Source organism: Dasypus novemcinctus, chromosome 17, assembly GCF_030445035.2.
Source record: "Dasypus novemcinctus isolate mDasNov1 chromosome 17, mDasNov1.1.hap2, whole genome shotgun sequence".
Classification (NCBI taxonomy): Eukaryota; Metazoa; Chordata; class Mammalia; order Cingulata; family Dasypodidae; genus Dasypus; species Dasypus novemcinctus.
Window position 1 is genome coordinate 6,733,710 of NC_080689.1, and position 23,803 is coordinate 6,757,512.

Consider the following 23,803-nt stretch of genomic DNA (forward strand, 5'->3'; position numbering starts at 1 on the left):
GTAACAAGAAACCCAGGACAGGCTTTAGTCAGGTGAGCTGTGGAGTGCGAATGCTAGAGGCCATTTTTTTATTGTAAAAGTTAATGCCATCCAGAACTCTCTGGATGGGACTCAGAATTCCAATGAATCAGATTTTAGTTAAAAACAAACCCTGAAATAACAATTTTACATCTTCAAAAATATCAGTATTTTGGTATTTATAAATATGGTATAAATTCTTAAACTGATCTTGCAATCTATAGCAATTAATAAGCCATTCCTTGGAACAGAGTTCTGCAAATTGCTCAGCATTTCATCCTTCCCAAGAAGTGTAATTTATTCTTTCTTTTTTTTCCTGAATGAATTTGGAACAGTCTTGTGGTCATTTTATTAGATGAAATGCTTCCAAAACCCACATTTGACTCCTAGGCTTTCCTTGCTCCCGATTGCAGGGCATCAAGGCCCTTGGTTTTCCGATGAGCCCTTCAGCCTGGCCACACCTTCACACCCAAGACACCAATCAGAGCCCAGCTTGGGCAGTGCTCTACGTCTCAGGCCAGGCGTTCTGCCTTGGGGCCTTGGCTCACTTTGTCCTCCTCCCCTGCAAGGCCAGGGTCTGCCTGGCCAGCGCCTCTGACCTTTTACTTACTTTCTGGCAACACCTCTTTTATGAAGTCCTTCCTATCTCCTGCCCCTGCTCCCTCAGGACAGCCCATGTGGGCAGTGTCCCCCCGAACCTCAAGAATCATGATTTCAATGCACATGGTGGTTGTTTAAGCCACTGCATTTGACATGGTTTGTTACCCAGCCAGTGCTAACTGGCACAGCCCACATAACACTTGATGAAAGTCATTTGTGACTTCCTATTTAATAGTGGGTACCTTAAAAGACTGTTTTATTCATATTTGGTCCTTAATATCTACCACTGGGTATAGAACATGGTAGGAGCTCAGTAAATGTAGATCTCAATAAAAGCTCATGAAATGAATAAATGAACATGAGAATACTAGCTGCTGCTTATTGATTAGGTTTATTATACAAAGATGAAAGACACCCAATGCTTCCTATTTTTCTCATAAATTTCTAAATCTTAATTTGTTTTCTATACGAGGGAAAATGGCCCCAGGGAGCTTAGTCATACCTGTCCATTGTTTGGCCAGCCCTGCTCTGTACCATCGGGGACGCCACAGAAGAAGCTGATGCTGTCACTGGTGCCTTGGCTCAGGAAGTGCATTTCTGACTTGTCTCCTACAGACTCCCGGGCCCTTCCCAAGTACCAGTTACCCTCCCTTCGCCAACATGCTCACTGGGTGCCACTGACCTTGGCCCAGACCCGCCACCCCACTGAGCACTGTTGCCGCCTGCTGCCCCTCTGCCCTGTGAACACTGGAGTAGATTTGGGGCAGCATGGGTCAAATCCCCAGAGCATCCAGACAGCCCAATGGCACAGGCCCTTGAGACCAGGTCACAAAGCCAAGTGTCTTGTCCCTGATCCGGGCTTTTGATGGGCCACGTGTCATGTGCAGTCACCGCCCCCTTGCGCCCCCCAGGTCTGTCTAACATGGTCTCTGGATCCAGCCTGAGGTCTGCAGAGACCTGTGTTGGGCAGGACCCAATAGGTGGGCTTTATTCATGGGAAATTTATTAGGGGTAAAACCTTACAGTTCTGCGGCTATGAAATGTCCAAACGAAGGCAGCAGCAGAGATGCTTTCTCAACAAAGTCAGATCCTGGGGAACGGCCTCGTGGTGGAGCAAGACGGCTGCTGGTCTCTGCAAGGTCGCTGCCTTCCCCTCCAGAATCGACTGTCTCCAGAGCTCAGCTGTGGGCAGCCGGGCAAAGGGCCTCCTCGCTCTGTCTCGGCTGCGCTGCTTTCTCCCCAGTTCAGCGTGAGCCATCAGGCATATGATCGTCCCTTCAGCCTTGAGCTGCTCCATGGGTCCAGCCTCCTGGGGGCTTTGTGCTTGAGCTTAAGCTGCTAGCGAGTCCTCTCTCACATGGCAGGGCTGAAATGGTGGCTCTGTCTTCCTGTGTGTGCGTCTCTCTGTCTCCATTGATATCAGACCCAGCAAGAGGGCAGAGACTCAACCTGAGTCATGCCTCTCTGACGTAGTCCAGTCAAAAGCAATCTAATCAAACGATCCAAAATGAATCTAATGCGATCACAGGGCATCACACCCACAGGAATAGATTCGTTTAAGAACATCTTTTATTGGGATTCACAAAATTCACACTGTCACACCAGGAAAACCCAGCCTAGTGAGACAACCACGGGGATTTTAAAGTGTTTGCTGGGACCCCATCTTTGACTTAGATACTTTCTCTCTGGTTATTAGCACATGCCCCCACTTTTGGCTTATGTAAGTTCATTGGCTGAGGCAGGGAGTTTTCCCACCCTCTACTTCTTTCAATAAGAACCTGCAAATGACCATGTTTAATTAAAACTACTGTCCAATACAGCAGCCAAGAGAGACGCATGTGGTTATTTAAATGAAAATTTAAATTAAATTAAAACTTCAGACATAAAACTCTAGACATATTTCAAGTACTCAATAGCCATAGATACAGAAAGTTTCCATCATTATAGAAAGTTCTACAAGATAGCACTGCTCTAGATAGTTCAAGCACATAAGGATTTAACATAGGGAATTGACTACAAGAGTGTTGGAAGGAAAGAAGGTGCAAGAAGGACAGGTGGAGCTCCTCAGTGATCAGGAGCTGCTGCCACCCCTGGCAAATGTCAACGATCCTGATAAAGGCATGACCAGAAGCAGTGGCTTCACAGATGGTCGCAGCTTGCAAGAGCTTATTCGGTTCTTCACCCATTTGAATTCCTAGTCGGATATGGCAGAGCACGATCCAATCTTGCTTGTTCTCATGAGCCGCATTTCCAGACAAATCCAGATATTCTCTCACTGCTGCCTAGTAAATGGAAGCCAAACAGCCAGTTCTAAGGGTAGTTCCTGTTTTTCAAGTGCTTGTGAAACTAGCCCACAGGAAACTGAAACTCAACACTGGAAGACTGAGAGCACTTGGGAAGCACATTTTTTTCCCCAACCTTCTTGCTTTTTACCAACATAATCACTCAGCCAGAAGGGAGAGTAGGGTGGATTTAGGTTGGGGGCTGTTCTTTCAGACTGTTGCTTTTTTTGCAACATGCCATCAGTTTTTCCCAGCCTCTTCTATCAAACTGCAGAGTTGTAGCTTTCTTACCTGACTAGAGTGAGCTATGGTATCTGTTTTAGTTCCTTTGGGGAGAAGGAGATATTAAATGGTTGGTATAGAGAATTAGGAACTGAGGGGTCCTAAGGAACCGGGCTTGACACAAAAATCCAGGCAGCCTTTGCTGTCCCTGAGCTGCCGCCTGCCTGCTCTTTTGTGCTGACACCCAGATGGCTGGCAGGCATTTGTTCTCTTTCTTTCTCTGACCACTGTATTGACACAGCACTCCCCTGCGGATTCAGCACCTATGTGAAGAAGGAGCTTTCTCTGTTGTACGGACAAGGAAATTGAAGAGCAGAGTAAGAGACGAGCCCAAGCCATTAAGAGACAGAACAGACACTCGAACCCAAGCCTGATCTGCATCCTGACCAGCTCTGATGCTGCGGTGGCTTGACGCTATGTCTACCCCAGAAAAACATGTTCTTAAATTAGCCCCTCGCCTGTAGTGATGGCCCAGGTTCACTGTGAGTGTCATGTAGCAAATAAGCCATGATCACCACCCAGGTCTGGACGGGAACTGCTGCTGCTCTATGTGTGTTGATAAGCCCCCAGGACTCTCAGGCAGCCAGGTGACAGGGGGCAGGGGAGGGACGACACCTGGAAGCCAACTAATTACACTGCTTTAAAAGAGAGACAACTGTTCATGAGGCTCTTCATTTTTACTGAGTTCAGAAACACAGCTTAGTTGGACTTGAGGGAGAGGTAATCAAGTTAGGTAAAAGGAAATGACCCCAAGAACCTGGGATGTGGCTCTGCAGGACAAAGGGGAGGAAACCTCATCTCCTGAAGGCATTTCTGACCAAGTGGGCCAACGCAGGCTGGGGTCTTTGGATGGGGGTTTCCAATGTGAGTAGAAGACCCCCAGAGCTAGGCTGCTGGTGGCAGAGCTGGGGAGAGGAGAGGCCTGCAGGAGGAGAGACCCGGCTGAGGACTCTCCTCCACCCACTTACCCTGACACACGGTCCTGATGTTGGCGTCCCAAGGGAGAGGGAGGAAAGCATCCGAGGGCTTAGAACAGAGCTGGAAAAAGCTCCATCCAGTGGAGCGTGTCACGGCAAGCACTGCTCCAGCTGCCGGGGACTCAGGAAACAAGACAGAGGCAGAGAGGCAGATGCTCTTTGGATAAAGGACTATAAAACACAATGGCAGGGGATGGCGCCTTCTATGAAGAAAAGTAGAACAGGGTCAGGAGTGACAAGAATGGGGCAGTGTTAGAGGTTTCTCCCTTACAAGGTTTATAAGGATTAACTGATCACAGGGTTGACAGTGGTTAACAAGCAGTGACTTGCACTCCCGTGACATAAAGCAGCCCCCATCCAGAGCCTATGTGATTGGCTGAACAAGCCATAGCCTATGTGCTCAGATATAGCTCCTTTACTCACAAGAAGAGACAAAGGAGCCACATGGCACCACCAACCCCTCCTGCATCCCTAGAAATCACTGCCCCTAGCCCACCATCCTTAGCCATCCCTATAGCCCCTCCAGTCTTACCCAAGCCCCAGCCCCCTCCCACTGACTAAGCATGTGCCCACCTATAGATGTCCTGTACGCATTCATGACTGCTCTGCCAGGGGCCGGCTGAAGTCTATTCTCCACACCCCCTCTGCTGGGAGAGCTTCCCAATAAATGTTCTGCCTGCAACCATCAATCTCCGCATCCCAGTGAATGCCGCTTTTCTCCAACAGGGAGGCTGCTACTTTAGAGAGAGCCACTAAGAAGACTTCTTTGAGGAGAGATCTGAGCAGAGACCAGAAGGAATCAAGGAAGTGACCTGTACAGAGATGAGGTTTCTAGGCAGAGGGAAAGCGAATGCCGCAGCCAGGCAGAAACGCGCCCGGCATGTTCACGGGCCAGCAAGCGCAGGGCGCGAAGAAGGACAGAGGCAGAGCTGGCTGCGAGGGTCCAGGGGTCTCACCAGCTCCAGACTGGGGGGTGTGTTCTAATTGTAAGGAGGGTTGAGAAAAGGGATGTGATCTGATTGACATTTTGGACTCGCCCCTCAGGCTGTCTGGGGAGAATCAACCAAGAGGTGGGGAGTGGTGGGAAACAGTAGAAGAAGGGAGATGGGGAGGGACGTGGCAGGAGTTCAGGAGAGGCTAGGTGGAGCTTGACAGCGGCCTGACTGGGGGCGGAGGGGTGAAGGAGATGAGAAGGGTGATAGAATTTATGCTGGGTTACGTGTGGGAGATGAGGAAAACTGAGGCTTTGGGGCTGAGCCCAAGGCTACCGAGATGGCAATACTGGAGGGGAACAAACTGGGGCTTGGGGCCCCGAGTTCTGTTTCTGCTGTTGAAGGTCAGACGCCTGACAGACAGCCAGGCAGCCTGTTAAGTCTCTGAGCCCGGAGACCACGGGAGAGGCCAAGGCTGGAGGTTTCTTTTCTGAAACCTTCAGCGTAGAGTTGGCAATTATCTCAACAGATGCGATCACCCCAGGGAGAGAAGAGGGCTGAGAACCGAGTCACTGGGAAATCCCAAGTTTAGAATTTAGGAAGAGAGGAAGGTTCCATCCAAGGGGACTGAAAGAGAGCATTCAGCACTGTAGGAGAATCGAGCCGGCAGGGTGTCCCCATAGCCAAGCAAGGAGAGCCCTTCCTGAAGGAGAGTGGGCAGCCACGTCACGTCTACTGCGGGAGGGGAGCTGTGCCTGGAGAATGAACTAGAGGATTTCACAATGTGAGGTTCATGGGGGACACAACAAAAGCCCATTCAGCGGGTGAACAAAAGCCTAACTGATGAGAGTTGAGAAAAATGGGAGAGGAGGAGGTGAAGACAAAGGGCACAAGCAGCTCCTTCCAGGAGCCTGGTAGGAAAGGGCCCAGAGGAATGTGTCTGTAGGTGGAGGGGAATGTGGGGTCCAGAAAGGGAGTTTTGTTTCTCCCACTGGAAATATTTCAGGATGCTCATATGCTGAGGTGCCCCAGTAGGGAGGGGACACGCGGGGTGCCCGCGCTCAGGAGGGAAGAATGTTTGCTGGAAGACAGCCCTGCAGGGGGCGGGGGGTGGCGGAGGCACCCACGGGAGGACGTGGAACTGGCCCTGGGGTATGGCCGGTGGGTGTGATGAAGAGCAAGGGAGTCCACAGGCATCACGAGGAAGGTCACTTCCTCCTCGCGGCTGGCGGGAAGGGAGACACAGTGGAGAGGGGGCTGGCCAAGGGTTAGAGCGGAGGTATCAGGGGGCGAGACAGGAGGTGGTGTTCAGGCAGGGGGCTCTGTGGGCCCACCCAGGTCCCGCTGGAACGTGCCCTTCCACCCCTATAGACAGCTTGAGGCGGAGAGCACTGGTGGGCTGCTCCTTCAAGAAGTGCTCAGCTTATTTCACAGTAAGGTGAAACCTGACACCTAGTGTGATAAAAACGGTTAACACTGACCAAAAGCAGTCATACAATACATGTTACCGTGCAGCCTTAATTTTAGATTTAGCTAATGAATGACATCTTAGTGTTAACTATGTAATCTCACTGTCATAACTCATAGCAAAGTAGCTGTGTCCTTGTTACCTATTACCAAGAAACTGCCTTTAGTCACAAAGTAAATTCCTGTTTCCCTTCCCCTTATCTGCACCTAGCAAGTTCCTGCTTCCTATTCCTTTCTCTTTGAGCCTAGCAAGACTGAGGAATTTACAAACAGAATGGGAACAAATAGCCAGAGTCACCGAATTACTATATGGAGGATGTCTTGGTATAAATATGATGTAGAATGGTTCACTCACAATAATCATAGCTTTGAAGTATGCTAACTTTTAAAAGTAGCTAGAGACAAATATCTGAAACTCATGTCTTTGATTCAAATGCTAAGTTTTCATTTTATAGCTGTGTAATCCTTAACTGGCAACTACCCGCCCCTCCTCTGCTGGTATTCTCCCTTATCATCCATGCCTGAGCTGGATTCTGTCAATTCTTAACAGCTCCTTGATGGCTGTTTAGTTTAGTTTAATCTAAGAAATTTACAAATGTTTAGTTTAAATCTCCTTGTGGATTGAACTATTTACAAATTTATGAATGACCCCAGCCAAACTTTCAGTTCCTAAGGGACTTGGGCCAAGCAATTTACAAGGCGGTCTGTAACCTGTAACCCATGCTCACCCCAGGCGGCCTCCGGCTTGAGCTCACACTTCTAATTACAGAAATCAATCAATAGCCCTTAACATCCCAACATCCCTATCCTCACCTCTCTTTGTCTGAAAGAATAAAAACCCTGGCTGCCACTGTCTGGGGAGCAGATTTGAGATTTTGTCTCCTGACTCCACCCTCTGAATAAAGCTGTTTCCCGTGATGATCAACCCTGGAGGCGGGCAAGGACCCAGGGCACTCACGTGGGTTCCCTTCGAGCACAGGGCAACGTGCTGGGCACTGTTCTAAGTGCTTTACCCGTATTAAACCATTGAATCATTTCAACAGCCCCCTGAATTGCTGTGCCTATTTCAGGGTTGAGGAAACTGGCAAGAGAGTGACTGGATTTTCCATGCAGAGATTCAGATGACAAGTTACCCTCACAGTTTGGTTGAAGTTTTACACTGCTGACTGAACTAAGCTGCTCCCCTGTACGCAGAAGAACGGGGGTCATTGGTAGCAGAAGCATTTTGTGGAGAACTGCACCAACAAGATAAGAATACTTTGCTTTGGAAAATCACCTTATGTATTTTTTAGTTTTCTTACATTTAAAAAATATATCTCTTTTTTGGCCCTTAGGATTCATGAAATTGATTTTGAATGTATCTGCCTGAGAAAATTTGGCACAGGTGGTGTTTTCCAAGGAGGGCACGACAGCCCCTAGGCAACAGCTCAGAAATGAGTGGAGACCTTTTGGTGGCTGCAGTGACTGGGTGGGGCAGGGGCACTGCTGGCTTTAATGCAAAGGGGTCAGGAAAGCCAGGCATGCTGCAAGGCTCAGGACGTTCACGTACGTGTAGAACCTGTTTACATGTAAGGGTTGAGTTTTTGTCCAGTTTTAACTGACTTTTCCTAGACATGTACCAGATTTCTCAGAAAACAACTCTCTTTTAAACTGAGGGGGAGATTGTACTATGTTTTGATCAGAATTTTACCAAGTTGTTTACCATTTTAGAAAATCAAGTCAGTCTGCCAGTGTTATTTTAGTTACCAAGGCAACATAGGCTAATAGTCTACATTAGTTTCAATTGTAGTCACAGTGACTCTACTTGTGTACAGACAAATATAATTATTTAGCTCTTACTGCTAAGTATCAGATAAAAAAAATTCAAAACTGGTGCAATCATCTACTTGATAATGTATTCTAATGTAGTTGGGCTGGAGAATTTACATATTGAAAATATGTGATTCTCCTTTATGGTTAGGAGATTACACTGATTTTTAAAGACTGTTCTGTTGGTTGTTATCTATAAAATTTACTTCAGAATAGTGAAGAGGGCATTACATAACACTTATTACCTAAAGGGAGTGGAGTCTGGTAGTGTCGAGAATCCCTTTGTGAGAGAACAGCTAAGAAAGAGATTGCGGCACACATGGGCTAAGGTGGCAGAGTATCCCAGGAGTCGTCGGCACAGAGAGAAACAAAATGTGTGATGTGGAGCAAAAGGGAATACCCTGAAGGCGATGGGCCAGGCAGCTGGGAGGCAGAGTTGAAGAGCCCAGGGAAGCCATGGTAATAGAGAGAGGCAAGGGTTGCCTCCCCCAGGACCTTACAAGGACTGTAAGAGGTTTGTGTCCCATTCAAAAGTCATTGAGAAGCCACCGAGAGGTTTAAACAAGAGAATGGTCAACACTTCTCATTGGAAAGAGCTCAATATGTAAAATGGCTTCAACGAGAGTGAGGCCACACTCATTCCACAAGTAGGAGGCCAGGAAGAAATACAGGAGCGAGATAATGATGGACTGGATGAGGGTATAGGCAGTAGAAATGGTAGATGTGCAGGAAGGGATTTCAGAAAACCTTAGTAGGTGGATGGCAAGACTTGGAGAATCCTATGAGGAGTATCTTGCAACCTCAAGATCATGTATCTAAGCAAAGATAAGCACAGAGATATAATCTGAGCACCTTTAAAAAGACAAACAGGTTAATTGAGGTATGCATACGATAAACTGAACACATTCAAAGTGTACAATTTGATAAATTTTCACTATGGATACACCAGTGAAACTATCCCCACAATCAGGATAGTGAACATATCCATCACCTCCCAAAGAACCCTCATACTCTTTTCCTTTTGTTCCTCTATAAAACCTCTGCATCCCCAGGCAACCACTGATAGGCTTTACGTCATTATAGATTACAATTCAAGAATTTTAAGTAAATGGAATCATAGAATATGCATGCTTTTGGGTCTGCCTTCTTTCACAGCTTATTTATTCATTTTTAAAGATATCTCAGTTATATAAATGTTTCATAAAAAATATAGGGGATTCCCATATGCCCTGCACCCCACATCTCCCACATTTTCCACATTAACAACATCCTTCATTAGTGTGGTACATTCAATGCAATTGATGAACACATTTGGGGCATTGCCACTAGGTGTGAATTAGAGTTTACATTGTAGTTTATACTCTCTCCCACCCAATTCTGCAGGTTATGGCAAGATATATAATGACCTATATCTATCATTGCAATGTAATTTAGGACGAATTCCTAAATCCCAAAAATGCCCCCGCGTTATACCTGTTTTTCCCTCTCCCTCCCCTCAGAACCTCCAGTGGCCACTGCCTCCGCCTCACAATAAGTCTATAGTAAGTCTATTTCAGTCTACTTTAGTCCATAGTTCATTCCTCTATCCTGAGGACTCTGGGATGGTGATGTCCACTTCACCTCTAATTGAGAGGGGGCTGCGATCTCATATGGCCGATGGATGGGACTTTGTTGCTTGCAGTTGCAGGCTCTCTTGGTTCTTTGGTATGATAGTTGTCCTCCTTGTTAGTTGTCCTGGGTGAGACCAATGAAATGGAGAGTAGGTGTTGCAACTCTGTTGAGATTCATGGTCCAGCTGGCACATGGACAGCCCAAAGATTTAAGTCACTTGGACATACACCTACCAACTCTATTACTAATTATAGGTTCAAGTAGAAGGACGGAAAAGCCATGTGCAGGAAAACCACAACTGAGTGCAACTCTGTTGCATTTATCTTGATATTCATCCACGTGGTTGCATGGAACAGTTCATTCCTTTCATTGCTAAGTAGTATTTTATTGTGTGGTATTTTATTTATCAGCTTACCTTTTTCTATCTCTATTTTTTTTTAATGTTACATTAAAAAAATGAGGTCCCTATATATCCCCCACCCCTCACCCCACTCCTCCCACATCAACAACCTCTTTCATCATTGTGGCACATTCATTGCATTTGGTGAATACATTTTGGAGCACTGCTGCACCACGTGGATAGTGGTTTACATTGTAGTTTACACTCTCCCCCAGTCCACCCAGTGGGCCATGGCAGGACACACAAGGTCCAGCATCTGTCCCTGCAGTACCACCCAGGACAACTCCAAGTCCTGAAAATGCCCCCACATCATATCTCTTCTTCCCTCTCCCGACCCTCAGCAGCTACCATGACCACTTTCTCCACATCAATGCTACAATTTCTTCCACTACTAATCACAATAGTTCCATAGTAGAGTATCAGTAAGTCTACTCTAATCTGCACTCTATTCCTTCATCATGTGGACCCTGAGATGGTGATGTCCACTCCACCTCTACATCAAGAGGGGCTTAGATTCCACATGGATGATGGATGCAATTCTCCTGCTTGCAGTTGTAGGCACTCTTGGCTCCCTGATGTGGTAGTTGACCTTCTTCACCTCCCTGTTAGCTGGCCAGGGTAAGTCCAATAAACCAGAGGGTAGGAGTTGCAAGTCTGCTAAGGCTCAGGGCTTGGCTGTCACAAGGACAGTCCAGAGATTCAGGTCTCCTGAGTATACACTAACCCCACAGCCAACCACAGGTCAGGTATAAGTAACAGAAAAGGCATGTGTAGAAAGGTCACATCTGAGTTGAACTCCATCACACTCAAGAACACAAATTTCAAAGTAGGGCTAACTGACATGGCACTGAACTCCAGAGCCATCTGCCATGACCATAGAACCTGTGGGTCTCTGTAGCCCTCAGAAGAACCAGTACCTCAGGTTGTATCTACTTTGGCTGTCTCTGGGACCCTGCTGTGGCATGCGTAAGCGTGACCCCTCTGATGATCTCTCGACTCTTTTTTGGAGACTCATAGCCATATAAACTCATTTGTCCTTTCCATTTCCCCCTTTTATCCAAGATCAAAAAACAGTTTTTAACACCTATCAGCTTACCTTTTGATGGACATTTGGGTTGTTTCTAGTTTGGGGCCATTTTGAATGAAATTGCTATAAACATCTGCATACAAGTTTTTTCTCTGAGTGAATATTTATGTGTGGAATATTTGGATCATATGGTAGATAGATGTATGTTTAACTTTCTAAGAAACTGTCAAACTGTATTCTAAAGTTTAAAGATCTAATTGTTTCATATTCTCACCAACCTTTTGAATTTTAGCCATTCTAACACGTGTGTACTAGCTCATTATTTTAATTTGCATTTCCCTAATGAGAAATAATGTGAAGCATTTTTCATGTGCTTATCTGTAAACATTTATCTTCTTTTTTTATTATTTTGTTTGGTTTCTTAATGAGTTTTGAGAGTTCTTTATGTATTCTGGTTACAAGTTATCACATATGTAATTTGCAAATATTTTCTTCCAACCTATGGTCTGTCCTTTCATTCTCTTAAAAGTGCCTTCCAAGTACAGAAACTCTTAATTTTGATGATTTCTGGTTTATCATTTTTCCATAACAAATCCTCTTTTTTGAGTTGAATCTTAGGCCTCTTTATTTCACACAAAAAATACACCTAGCACATGTTGAGTGCTGAATAAATATTTTTTAAAAATGGGGCAGATGTGGTTCAAGAAGTTGGGCACCCACCTCCCACATGGGAGGTCCTGGGTTCGGTTCCCAGTGCCTCTTAAAGAAAACAAGTAAGATGGCAAGCTGATGCAAAGAGATGTTGCAATGAGGAGACACAACGAGAGACACACCATCCACAGGAAGCGGAGTGGCTCAAGTGATTGGGAACCTCCCTCCCACATGGGAGTTCCCAGGTTTGGTTCCTGTGCCTTCTAAAAGAAGACGAGCAGACAGTGAGTGCAAAAAATGAGGGCTGGGGGAGAAATAAACAAATCTTTTTTTAAAAATAGGCAAAGAACTTCAGTAGCTATTTATCCAAAGAAGATATTCATATGACCAATTAGCACATGTAAGAAACCTCAATATCGTTAATCATAATGGAAACACAAATCAAAACTATAATTAATGCCACTTCACATCCAGCAAGATGGCCATAATTAAAAAACACAGACAATAACTATTGTTGACATGGATGTGGAGAAACTGGGCTCCTCATACATTGCTGATGGGAATGTAAAATGGAAGAGGTACTTTGGAAAACTGGAAGTATTTCAAAGAGTTAAACACAGAATTACCACATGACCCAGCAATTCCACTCCTGGGCATATACCCAAGAGAGGTGAAAACATGTTTTCATATATACATACACACACCAAAGTTGTACATAAATGTTCATTATGGCTATTCATAGTATCCAAAATGGGCAAACAACCCAAAAGTCCATTAACTGATGAAGAATAAACAAAATGTAGTATATATCCACGCAATGGAATGGTATTTAACAATAAGAAGAAATGAAATACTGATTTATGCTACAATAAAAATGAACCTTGAAAACATTATGCTAAGTGAAAGAAGCCAGTCACAAAGGACACATATTGTTTTATTCCTTTTATATGAAATGTCCAGAATGGGCAAATCCATAGTGACAGAAAGCAGATTCACAGTTGTCCAGGGCTGAGTGAAGGGGGTTTGAGAGGAAATGTGGAATAATTGCTGTGTTATTTAGCCAAAGGAGTGCTGGTGCAAAATACCAGAAATCAGTTGGTTTTTATAAAGGGTATTTATTTGGGGTAGAAACTTATAGTTACTAGGCCATAAAGCTTAAGTTACTTCTCTCACCAAAGTCTTTTGCCACATGTTGGAGCAAGGTGGTTGCTGATATCTGCCAGGCTTCCTGGGTTCCTCACTTCCTGGGGCTCATTTTCTTCCAGGTTCAGCTCCTCTGTTTTCTCCACAAGGTCAGCTGTATACTATGAGGCGACCAGCTCTGTCTCTCTCCCTGGGGCTTGATTCTGTCCAGGCTCAGCTGCTGTGCTCCTCTGTGGGCTTACTTCCAACTAACTCTTCTGCCACATCATTTTCTCTGTGAGTCTCCACCCACTTGACGTCCTACTGATGTGGCCCAATCAAAGCCCTAATCATAATTTAATCATGCCCAGAGGAAAAGACCAGTTTATAAACATAATCCAATATCTACTTTTGGAATTCATAAACCGTATCAAACTGCTACAATTGGTAATGGGTATGAGTTTTTTTTCTGGTGTGATGAAAATGTTCTAAGACTGTGACAAAGTAAATACACTAAAAGAAAATTGGCATTTATGCTCTAAATGTGTGAATTGTATGGTAGGTGAATTACATCTCAATAAAACTGTTATTTTTTTAAAACCATGATCCAGGTATACTAAAGAAAATGTAAAAAATGGAGACAAGAATTGGCCATGATCTCACTAAATTAGGGCCCAGTCAAGAACAAGAAGAAGAATTTAGATTAAGAATTGCAACCATATGGGACTTGATATAGTAAACTAATTGTAAAACTATTGGAGGAACTGAAAGAACCCCAAAGGAGAGGTGAGATAACTCAGAGATTGGTAGCTTCAGGAAACACCCACCACCCCTCGGGCTATGGGAACAGAAAGGGGATGGTGTTAGCAGACCCTGTCAGTTGGCTTCCTGCTGGGTGCACGGCCACAAGGAAAGCAGAACAGCCAAAGAGGGGTCATGTGGGCTGGTCCCCAAACCACGAAGAGGCAATGCTGGGTTGAGGAAAGACGCTGGGGTCTGCGTAGGCTGCTGCTGTAGGGACATCCACAGAACCCAGAAGCAGGTGGAGTCTCTCTCCCCTTCTCCACTTCCCCCACCAGCTTCCCAGGATTGGAACCCTGCAGGAAGCCAGCTGGGACAGGAGTGTTTTGCAGTCCCCAGGCCTCCTGCAGTCCCTAGTGGAGATCTGAAGCAAGCGAGTGAGGTCAGAGAGTGAACAGGTCGATGACCATAAATCTAATATATCAGCTAAGGTTCTGGAATAGGTCCTGAGTTCACTTCTATGGAGAAACTCAGATGGAATAATACCGTATTTTCAATTTACACCTGATTTTTTTCCTTTTGACATTTATAATCATACAGAAAATGATTATGATATAAGTCTTCATGGCCATGAATTTAAAAGCCATATAAAATTCCTGTGAGACTAGAAACTGAAGTAGTGTTTTACAAAGTGTGCTCTAAGGACCACCAGTATCAGAATTATCTGAAATACTAATCAAAAAGCCAGTGTCGGGGATTGAACCCTGTCCCCACAAAAGGCTTGTTCAGGTCCCAACTCCCAGTCCTACGGAGGGAGCCCATTTGTAAATGGGGCCTTTGAGGGTGCTTTTAGTTAAGGTGTGCCCAACCTGAAAGAGGGTGGGCCTTCATCCAATATGGCTGACGTCCTCACAAGGAAACCAGACATGGAGAGGGAAGCCACAGAGAAAAGCCAGAGCTGGAAGTCAGGGGAACCCAGAAGAGAACGGAGAAGACTCTGCCATGGGCATTGCCATGTGACAGAAAAGCCGAGCCCAAGGACTGCTGGCAGCCAGCCTCAGAATGCCACAGTCTTGGGAGAGAAAACACCTCTTTGCTGATGCCTTAGATTTTGGACTTCCAGTCTCAAAACCATGAGCCAATAAATTCCCATTGTTAAAGTCAACCCATGAATGTTATTTGTTTTTGCAGCTGGGAAACTGAAACTAGCAGACTGCTGGGTTCAACACCAGACCTACAGAATCAATCTCTCGGATTAACATTGTCAAAGTAATATTTATAGACACAAGTGTTGGTTAACCACTCCTTACGAAACCTAGACAAGCGTTAACTATTAAGCTAGTCTTAAAACCAAAAGCTATACTTCTTTTCCTAGAAGATTGTTACTGCAATCCAGTAGCCAGCTAGCTTTCTGGGCAAGCAAGTCTCCCCATTATCTCTGGTCACCAAAACTTTCCCAGTATTTCTTTCACAGTATTCACCTCACTGGGTTCAAAGTCCTCAAGGCTCCAAAAACTTCCCCAAGTGTTTTTCCCTTTAGACATCATCTCAACAAGGAGTAGCTGCACCTCTACCTCGCAGTCATCTTCCTGCTAGTGTTGTAGAATTTGAGAGAAGTTCAATTATTTGAGTATAGAGAGGCCAGGACTCAGGAATGATTTTGAGAAGGAAAAATGGTTTATTGACGGCCGGCGGGACTCGGGAGCTTTCTGTTTGAATCCCGAGCCCTGAACAAGATTTTCAAACGTCTTTTATACAGAGAGGAAAGGCCAAATGGTCCCTTTGTTTCAGTTCTCAATAGGCTTCAATTAGCATATATATCTTCCACATCTTAGGTAAGCTTTTAGCATGAACTCCAGACATTCTAGATAAGCTTTTAGCATATTTACTTTTTGCATTTCCCCTAAATACTTAAAGTTTATAGCCCTTGCATTGTTAAGCTGTTACCTGGGACTGGAGCCTGTTGTCATTGTCCCTAGGGGCAGGACTGCAGCCTCTTACCGTTCCACACCCACAGCCTTCAGCTTAGGTTATCTCGGAAGAGACAAAGAGCCTTCCACCCATAGCCCACATCACTAGCACCAAAATTAACAGAGGCTGCAGCCATACAATCAACTCCTGTAATAACACAACTGGCACATTTTCCTTTTCTTGTTTTTAAATTTTTCTTTTAGGCAAGTAAGCAGAGAATAAGAGATAGTGGGGAGGAAGTGGGTTCAGTGCAGCTGCTAACTGAGAAATCACGGGTAAGCTGCAAAACACTAGGAAATCTTGGGAAGATGATTTCCTAAAAATCAAACATAAATCGTTGTTGGACAAGGAATTTCAGGTCATTTGGCAGCAGCCATGGAGTCCCAAGTTTTTCATGACAGCTCATTAAAATTGCTCTTTTAACCATTTTCCCTCTGATGAATCTTTATGTGAGTGCATGTTGTATTAGAAAGAAATGAGCCTTTTAGATCAGCTTATTGGGTGAGCCCACTTGCCTGCCTTCCCTAGGAGGAGGAATGACGGGCTAATAATATCAATTCTATATTTATGAAAGACTCACGGCCATCAAACCTTAACACTAACTTTACCTGCTTCAGCTTTTCCAGCATTTTTTGCAAGTGTCATTGAACCAGACGTTTTGCCTAGAAAAACGCACATGGAGGAAAGGCAACAGCCCATGTCGCTCAGTATCACAGGGAAGTCCTCTGTGGAGCACGTCTAAGCAGGAGTCACATTTCTGTGGGTTTTGGGCTACACGGGGAGATTCTTCTTGTACTCGGCTATTGAGAAAGCTTTATACTGTATATAGCTCCTGAATTTGTCTCCCTCTGTGTTTTATTAAATTCATTCATCACTTACTGAAAGACACCTACCCTGGAAGGGAGAGGGGCAATAAGCAGGCACTGATGGGACGGGCAGGCACTCTCCCGTCTCCCATTTCTGCAGTCAGCAAACTTGTCACGATACCAGCAAGAATCCACCTCACTGCAGGCCCTGCAGAGGAAACCCTGATGAGCCATCCTCGAGCCGTGCCTGTGCAGACTGCTGTGGCCCACCACTAACCAGAGGGCTCCGCTGTGCTCCCACTGCCTCCCTCTGCCTAAGCTGTCCTGCATGCCCAGGGAGGCAAGGAGGAGGCCACTGTCACTCTTAGATTTTTGTGACTTTAATGCCCTGAGTTTTTCTTCTCTGAATATTAAAATAAAATAAAATAAAAAGACCTTTTGGTGGCCGGTGACGCAATTCCAGTGCCTCCTATGGGAGGGAGGGAAAGGGAGGTGAGAGACAGGGGTGAGGTGGGATAACCACAAAGGCAAGATGGTATGTGAGCGCTCTGTATTTTGGGGAGCCTGGAGGAGCTCAGAATGGTTAGAGGGCAGGGGGAGGAGCGAGAGTGGCTGCGTTAGGCTAGAGAGACCCCCTCTTTCTCACACACATGCGTGAACTTCCATTCTACAAATATCCAGAGATACTTGTGCCAGGCTTTGTGCCGGATACTGATCTTGCTCTCGAGAAGCTTGCCCTTTGGTGGGGAAGAAAGACAGTCATCAAATAATGGGCGTGGTGACTTGCAGGTGGGTTCTGCAGAAGCCTTGACTGGAGCGGGGAGGAAGGGGCGAGGCAGGGAGCTCACGAAGGAGCCCACACTTGAACTGAGACAAGAGGCACGAGTGGGAATTGACCAGGTTGGGGTGCTGCACACGCAAAAACGGCTTCCCCGGGAAGCAGCCTGCTGCACTTTATGACGAAAGTGACAAGAAGCAATGAAGCCATGATCAGACTTCCATTTTCCAGATATCTCCCTGGAAACCTGGAAGGAGGCAAGTCTGCAAGCAGGCAGACCAGTTAGGTCACTGCAGGAGTTGAGGAGGACAAAGCAGGCCTGAACTAGGGCCCTGGCTGGGGAGGTGGAATTTAGCATCATTTCAGGAGGTAGCATTGACTAGATTCAGGACCTACTAGATTGGGAGGTGGGGGTAGGGGTGGAAGGATTTCCAGGTTGTGGTTTGCTCACTTGGAGCCACTGATGCTATTTAACCAGCATGTAGAATAAAAACAGGAGGTTTTGGGGGGAGGGGAGTCCATCCTTGGCCATGCTGACCTGGAGGGGCTTGTGCAATGGCCCAGCAGTGCTGTCTAGAGGAGAGCTGGGTGCGTGGGTCTGGGGCTCAGGAGACAGATCTGGGTTCATTAGAGACTTTGGGGAACAATAAACAGATGGAAAATGTCCACTGGACTTCGCAAAGAGGAAGTCACTGGTGAGCTAGGCACGGACACGCAAGAGCAGCGATGGGGAAGAGATTAGGTGGTGGTGGGTCAGGAGCGGCTGGTCCCTCGTGGGGGTACTTCAGACTGCAGTGCTGGGGAGAGGAGCAACTGCACCTGCTTGTCTCCTCTGGGACCTCAGCCTCGGCCACCACCTCCCGCTCTAGCTCACCATGCAGCCACATTTATCCTCACTGCCACATACCTCTTTGTCCTTGCTCCCCTACCCCCCACCAGGGTCGGGCCACCATTCCCCCACATGGCCGGCTTTATACACGTTAGTGTTGATGACTCTTAGAGAACATCTTATAATGTTGAGCAAGTAACAGAAGAATACCTATGATATCGTTCCAATCCCAGAAAACTTCAAGACCAAGCAACATTTTGTATATATTTGCAACATCCAGAAAGGGAAACAATGAACACAACTTGCAGAATGGAAGGCAGGTGGGCACTTAAGGAACTCAGCAGTGCTGGCGACTGTTCTTATTTTTTAAGATTTATTTTTTATTTATTTCTCTCCCTCCACCTCGTTGTCCGCTCTCTGTGTCCATTTGCTGTGTGTGCTTCTGCGTCCGCTTGCATTCTTGTCAGCGGCAACGGGAATCTGTATCTCTTTTTGTTGCGTCATCTTGCTGTGTCGGCTCTCCATGTGTGCGGCACCACACCTGGGCAGGCTGCACTTTCTTTGCACAGAGCAGCTCTCCTTGCAGGGTGCACTCCTTGTGCATGGGGCTCCCCTACACGGGGAACACTCCTGCGTGGCACAGCACTCCTTGTGCACATCAGCACTGCACATGGGCCAGCTCACCACACAGGTCAGGAGGCCCTGGGTTTGAATCCCGGACCTCCCATGTGGTAGGCGAACGCTCTATTTGTTGAACCAAATCTGCTTCCCTGTTAAGCAAGGTGGTGAGTGCCCACGAGTTTTTCCTTTTCCATATTTTGACATTTCTGGAATTAGGAAGGTCTTATGGTCTCTGTCAGCCAGGTGACAACAATAATGTCTCTTTTCTTTAGAAATACCTTAGTCAATTTCTTTCCCTTATACTTTCCTTTTTATCAATGCACAAGAGTTAACACATGACAAAAACCTATCCCATTCAGAATGACCTCTTTCTAGAAATACAAACTGAAAATTCTAAGTGACCACGATTATTCAGTGCCCCTTGCTTGTCTAGCCTCCCACCTGGGAGGGGCCTTAGCAACATGTTCATAAGAAACATATATTTTTTATGTAAAAGCTGAAAAAGGTGGATATTTTATCTATAATTAGTTGCGATCATTGTCTCTCTCCCCTCCACCTCCTCTCAGTCCCACTGCCCTCCCCCGCTTCACTGTTCCAGCTGGCATTGGAGCACCCATGCTCAGGTTTGGAATCGGCTAAAGGGAATTGAATTGGGGGTATATTTAGGGAGAGACGGTTAAGTGGTTTGCAGTTATTTCCATGTATCGTTATTGCTGGCTGGCTGAGAGTAGGAATGATTTCCAGGAATACTACCGACCACCGGCCCAGCGTGCCAGGAAGTCACAGGGCCAGAGAACCTAACACGACAAGAAAGATATCCGTGGAGCTGTCCCTGAAACGAGGCATCTATACACCTCTAGAAGAAATGGATTTGACACGTGTGGGGCCAGAAATCAGTCTATGGTATGAAATAGCCCTGTTGGCTGATGAAAACTGGATGCTATTTTTCCAGATTTTGCAATGCTTGTGGTATTTGTCAGCTTTTAAAAATGGGTAATTTGTAATTTCCTTCATTCTAAAGATTCATTTTCATATCTAATTTTATACTCATGATTTTTTATGTTTTTCCTTACAGAGGGCCTCTAAGATCGTATGTGCTTCACTCCCCACAGTCTATATCTGTCCCTGAATGAAAGATCCTCAGAGGGTTCTCACTGCCACCCCTGTCCCCACCAACTCACTCACCTTCCCCCTGAGAGGTAATCATTCCCATTAATTTCTGATTTCTCCTCCAATGAGTCCTTTTGCAAAATTAAGCCAATATGAATAATCACACAGATGGGTTCTCATTTCACTTTTTCCTTTGCCCAAAGGCACCATGTTTTGTAGATTACTCCCGTGAAAAATTTTCAAGGTTTTTTTTCAGTTTATTTCTTCTGGGTTTTGAGTACTAGTCATTAAAGGCTTTCTTCATTTTAGACTATAAAGAAATGCTCTCCTGTTTTCTACTAGCATTTTTAGTTTTCAATTTTTATTCTGATATACACTGTGAAGTATGTATCCAGTTTTATGTCTTCTCAAGTGGCTCTACAATCATCCCAACACTGTTTATAACAAAGGTCACCCCTCTTCCCCAGTGCATGGAGATCACGTCTTAAGTCTACCCTGACGTTTCTAGGTATTTGGCTCTGTATCTGGGCTTGTCCCAAACTGCTCTGCTGCTTGATCTAGTCATACATTAATACCACATAGTTTAATATCTGACCCCACCCTTTGCTTTTCTTGCTTTTTATTTTCCCATAAAACTTTGGAATTAAAGTAGAGTAGAGAATAAGAATTCGAAAAAAAGACAGAAGGTTTAGCCTCAGGAAATAACTGTTTGGTTTTTTAAAAATTAAGATTGTGTTAAATTTTACATATAAACTTGCAGGAAGTTGACATCTCTGTGCTTTGAGTCATCCTATTCAAAAATAAGGGATGCCTTTCCATTTATTCAAGTCTACTTTGTATCTTCAGGAATGCCCCAAAGTTTTCTTCATGTAGGTTTCTATGCACTTAAGTTTATTCCTAAGTACTTTTTCTTTTCTGTCATTATTTAATTGGGGTTAATTATGTCTTCTAGTTTGTTACTGTAAATATACATAGATGGAAGCTATTTTGTTATGTTAATTTTATATCCTACTCCTATACTGGTTTCTCATGTTGCTAGAAGACTTAAAGATTTGATTTTCCTGAGTTTTCCAGACATGCTATTATACCATATCATTCATATACAGAAATAGTTTTGCCTTTTCTTTTCCAATTCTGATGCCTCTAATTTTTCCTCCTGAGCCTGTTATAGACCAGTGATATTGACCAGACTCAGACTTTGAATAAAGTTCCAATTGAGAGCTTTATTAGCCACGCCTCATCCTACGCAGAGGAGAGAACAGCCTCGAGTCTCAGGGAAGAGGTGTTTTTAGTCCTTTAGGAAAGGGGGGTTTAGCAAGCAAGCAGGCACAGAAGCAGAACACTACGGTTAGCAGAAGATAGCGTATTTATTTCTTTTAAAAGCCCCTTTTTTTGTGAGCAGTCCCATGTTATTTTATTGGCATTTTTCTTGTGGGCAGCCCTAAGTTAATTATTGGCACTCTCCTTGGAGGCCACCCTAAATTGTTTACACTTTTTTTTACGAGCAGCTCTAAGTTACTTATTTATCTGAAGGCATTTGCAATTCCTATTTCCTAATGTAGTTCTATTCCTATTTTCCCAATGTGGCCTTACCCTTACAAGCCCTAATCATTTTCCACAGAGGCGAGAGTGTTGGACGGTTGGAAAGAGGTCTCTGGGTGGGGGGAGGGGGTGAGAGGGCCTGGGGTCTAGAATAGGTCTGCGCCAGGAGTGGGTGGCGGCTTTCCTGCTGAGAGGAGTGGAGAGTAGGGTGTGGGCATCTGGCTCCTACTGGGTTCTGGAAGGGGGCTTGTGGTAAAGGGTCAAGGGCACACAGGGCAGAGTCTTGGGGAACGGCCACAGCTGGGAAGGGGGCAGGACATGACAGTGCCCGCTGCCAGGCTGTGAAGGTCCCAGAGCAAGGCACAGGGCCAACCCCACTCCAAACCAGTCTAGTCTGGATTCCTGTGGTAAGACCAGGGAAAATTCAACCACCAAAGCTCTGCTGCCACATAAATTAATAAATGCTTTAGAAGGCCTGCAATTCTGTGGGAAGGAATTAGGTAAATCTTTCAGATCCTTATAAATTATTATTTACTCTACAGTAACGGTTGTGCTCATTAGCACCACCTGGGGACCTTTAAAAAATATCAATTCCAGGCCCATCTCCAGGCATTTAATTTGTCTGGGGATGGAGCCCCAGGATATCTGCAGTTTGAGAAGACTTCTGGGTAGCCAAGGTTGGGAGCCCTGCACCCATCCTACAGGTGTGTGGTTCTCTGGTTTTCTATTATCGATGCCTGCTTCATTGCCAGGGAGTGGCAAGTTAGCTGAGGTGTCCAAGACATTTCTCTCCTTACCAGGGTGGAATATTGCTCTATTAATTCAGACTAAAGTGTGCTGGGTTGGCAGAGGCTCTAGAGTGCAACACCTGCATTTTTCAAGTCAGAGAGCAAATTTGTTCTCAGGCCCTACTGGGTGCTAGCTGAGGGCTAAGCACTTTTGCATATGTCACCTGAGGCTCAATCAGGTGAGATGACTTTCACCTTTCTTACTTTTTTTTTTTTAGAGACATTGTGGGTTTACAGAAAAATCATGCAAAAGAGAGTTCCTATATTACCCTTTCTATCAGGAGCATTTTGCATTAGTGTGGTACCTTTATGACAACTGATGAAGGAATATTATTTTAAGTGTACTTTAATTATAGTCATAGTTTACATTAGGGTTCACTGTTTGAGTTGTATAGGTGTATTTTTTTTTTCCTAGTAACAGATACACAGCCAAAATGTCCCCCTTTTAACCACATACAAATATATAATTCAGATCTGTTAACTACACTCACAAAATTGTGCATTATCAAAACCTTGCCATCACCCCAAACAGAATTTCTGCACAAACTAAGCATTAATTCCATATTCCCTACCTCGACCCTGGCTCCTGCTAACCTGTATTCTAGTTTCTGGTTCTATGAGTTTTCTTATTCTAATAATTTCATATTGGTGAGATCATAAAATATTTGTTCTTTTGTGTCCTTTTGTCCTTTTCCTCAACCTGTCTTCAAGGTTTATCCATGTTGTCACATGTATCAGAACTTCATTCTCTTTTACAACTGAATAATATTCCTTTGTAGAAATCTACCACCTTTTGTTTACCCATTCATCTGTTGATGGACACTTGGGTTGGTTCTATCTTTTAGCAATTGTGAATCATACCATTATTAACATCAGTGTGCAAATATCTGTTCAAGTCCCTGCTTTCAATTCTTCCGGGTATCTATCTAGGTATGTGATTGGGAGGTCGTACAATAATGCTATACTTAACTTTCTGAGGAACCAACAAATTTCCCTCCGCAGCAGATACATCCCCATTTTACATTCCCAATAACAATGAACAAGTATTCCTATTTCTCCAAATCCTCTCCAACACTTATTTTTGTTTTTTAATAGTAGCTATTCTAATGAGTGTGAAATAGTATCTCACTGTGATTTTACTTTGCTTTCCCTTGTGGCTAACGATATTGAGCATCTTTCCTTGTGCTCTTTAGTCATTTGCACATATTCTTTGGAAAAAGATCTATTCTAAGTCTTTTGCACACTTTCTAATTGGGTTGTATTTTTGTTATTGAATCACTTTTTTGTTTTTGGCTGTTTTGATCATCACCCCCGTTTACAAAGCTTTGACAACTGCCTGGCAGGTTTTAGGTGCTCAATAAATAATCGTCTTATGAACCAGATACCTTATGCGACGCTGCAATGACAGTGCATCATTTCTAATAAAACATCCAATCACT

At 44.9% G+C, this 23,803-nt stretch overlaps 1 long non-coding RNA gene across 1 annotated transcript in view; it reads right to left on the reverse strand.

The window, feature by feature from the left end:
* The window catches only part of LOC131273927 (uncharacterized), a 38,601-nt gene that overhangs the window by 14,452 nt on the left and 346 nt on the right, over positions 1-23,803 (reverse strand). The window lies entirely within an intron of this gene.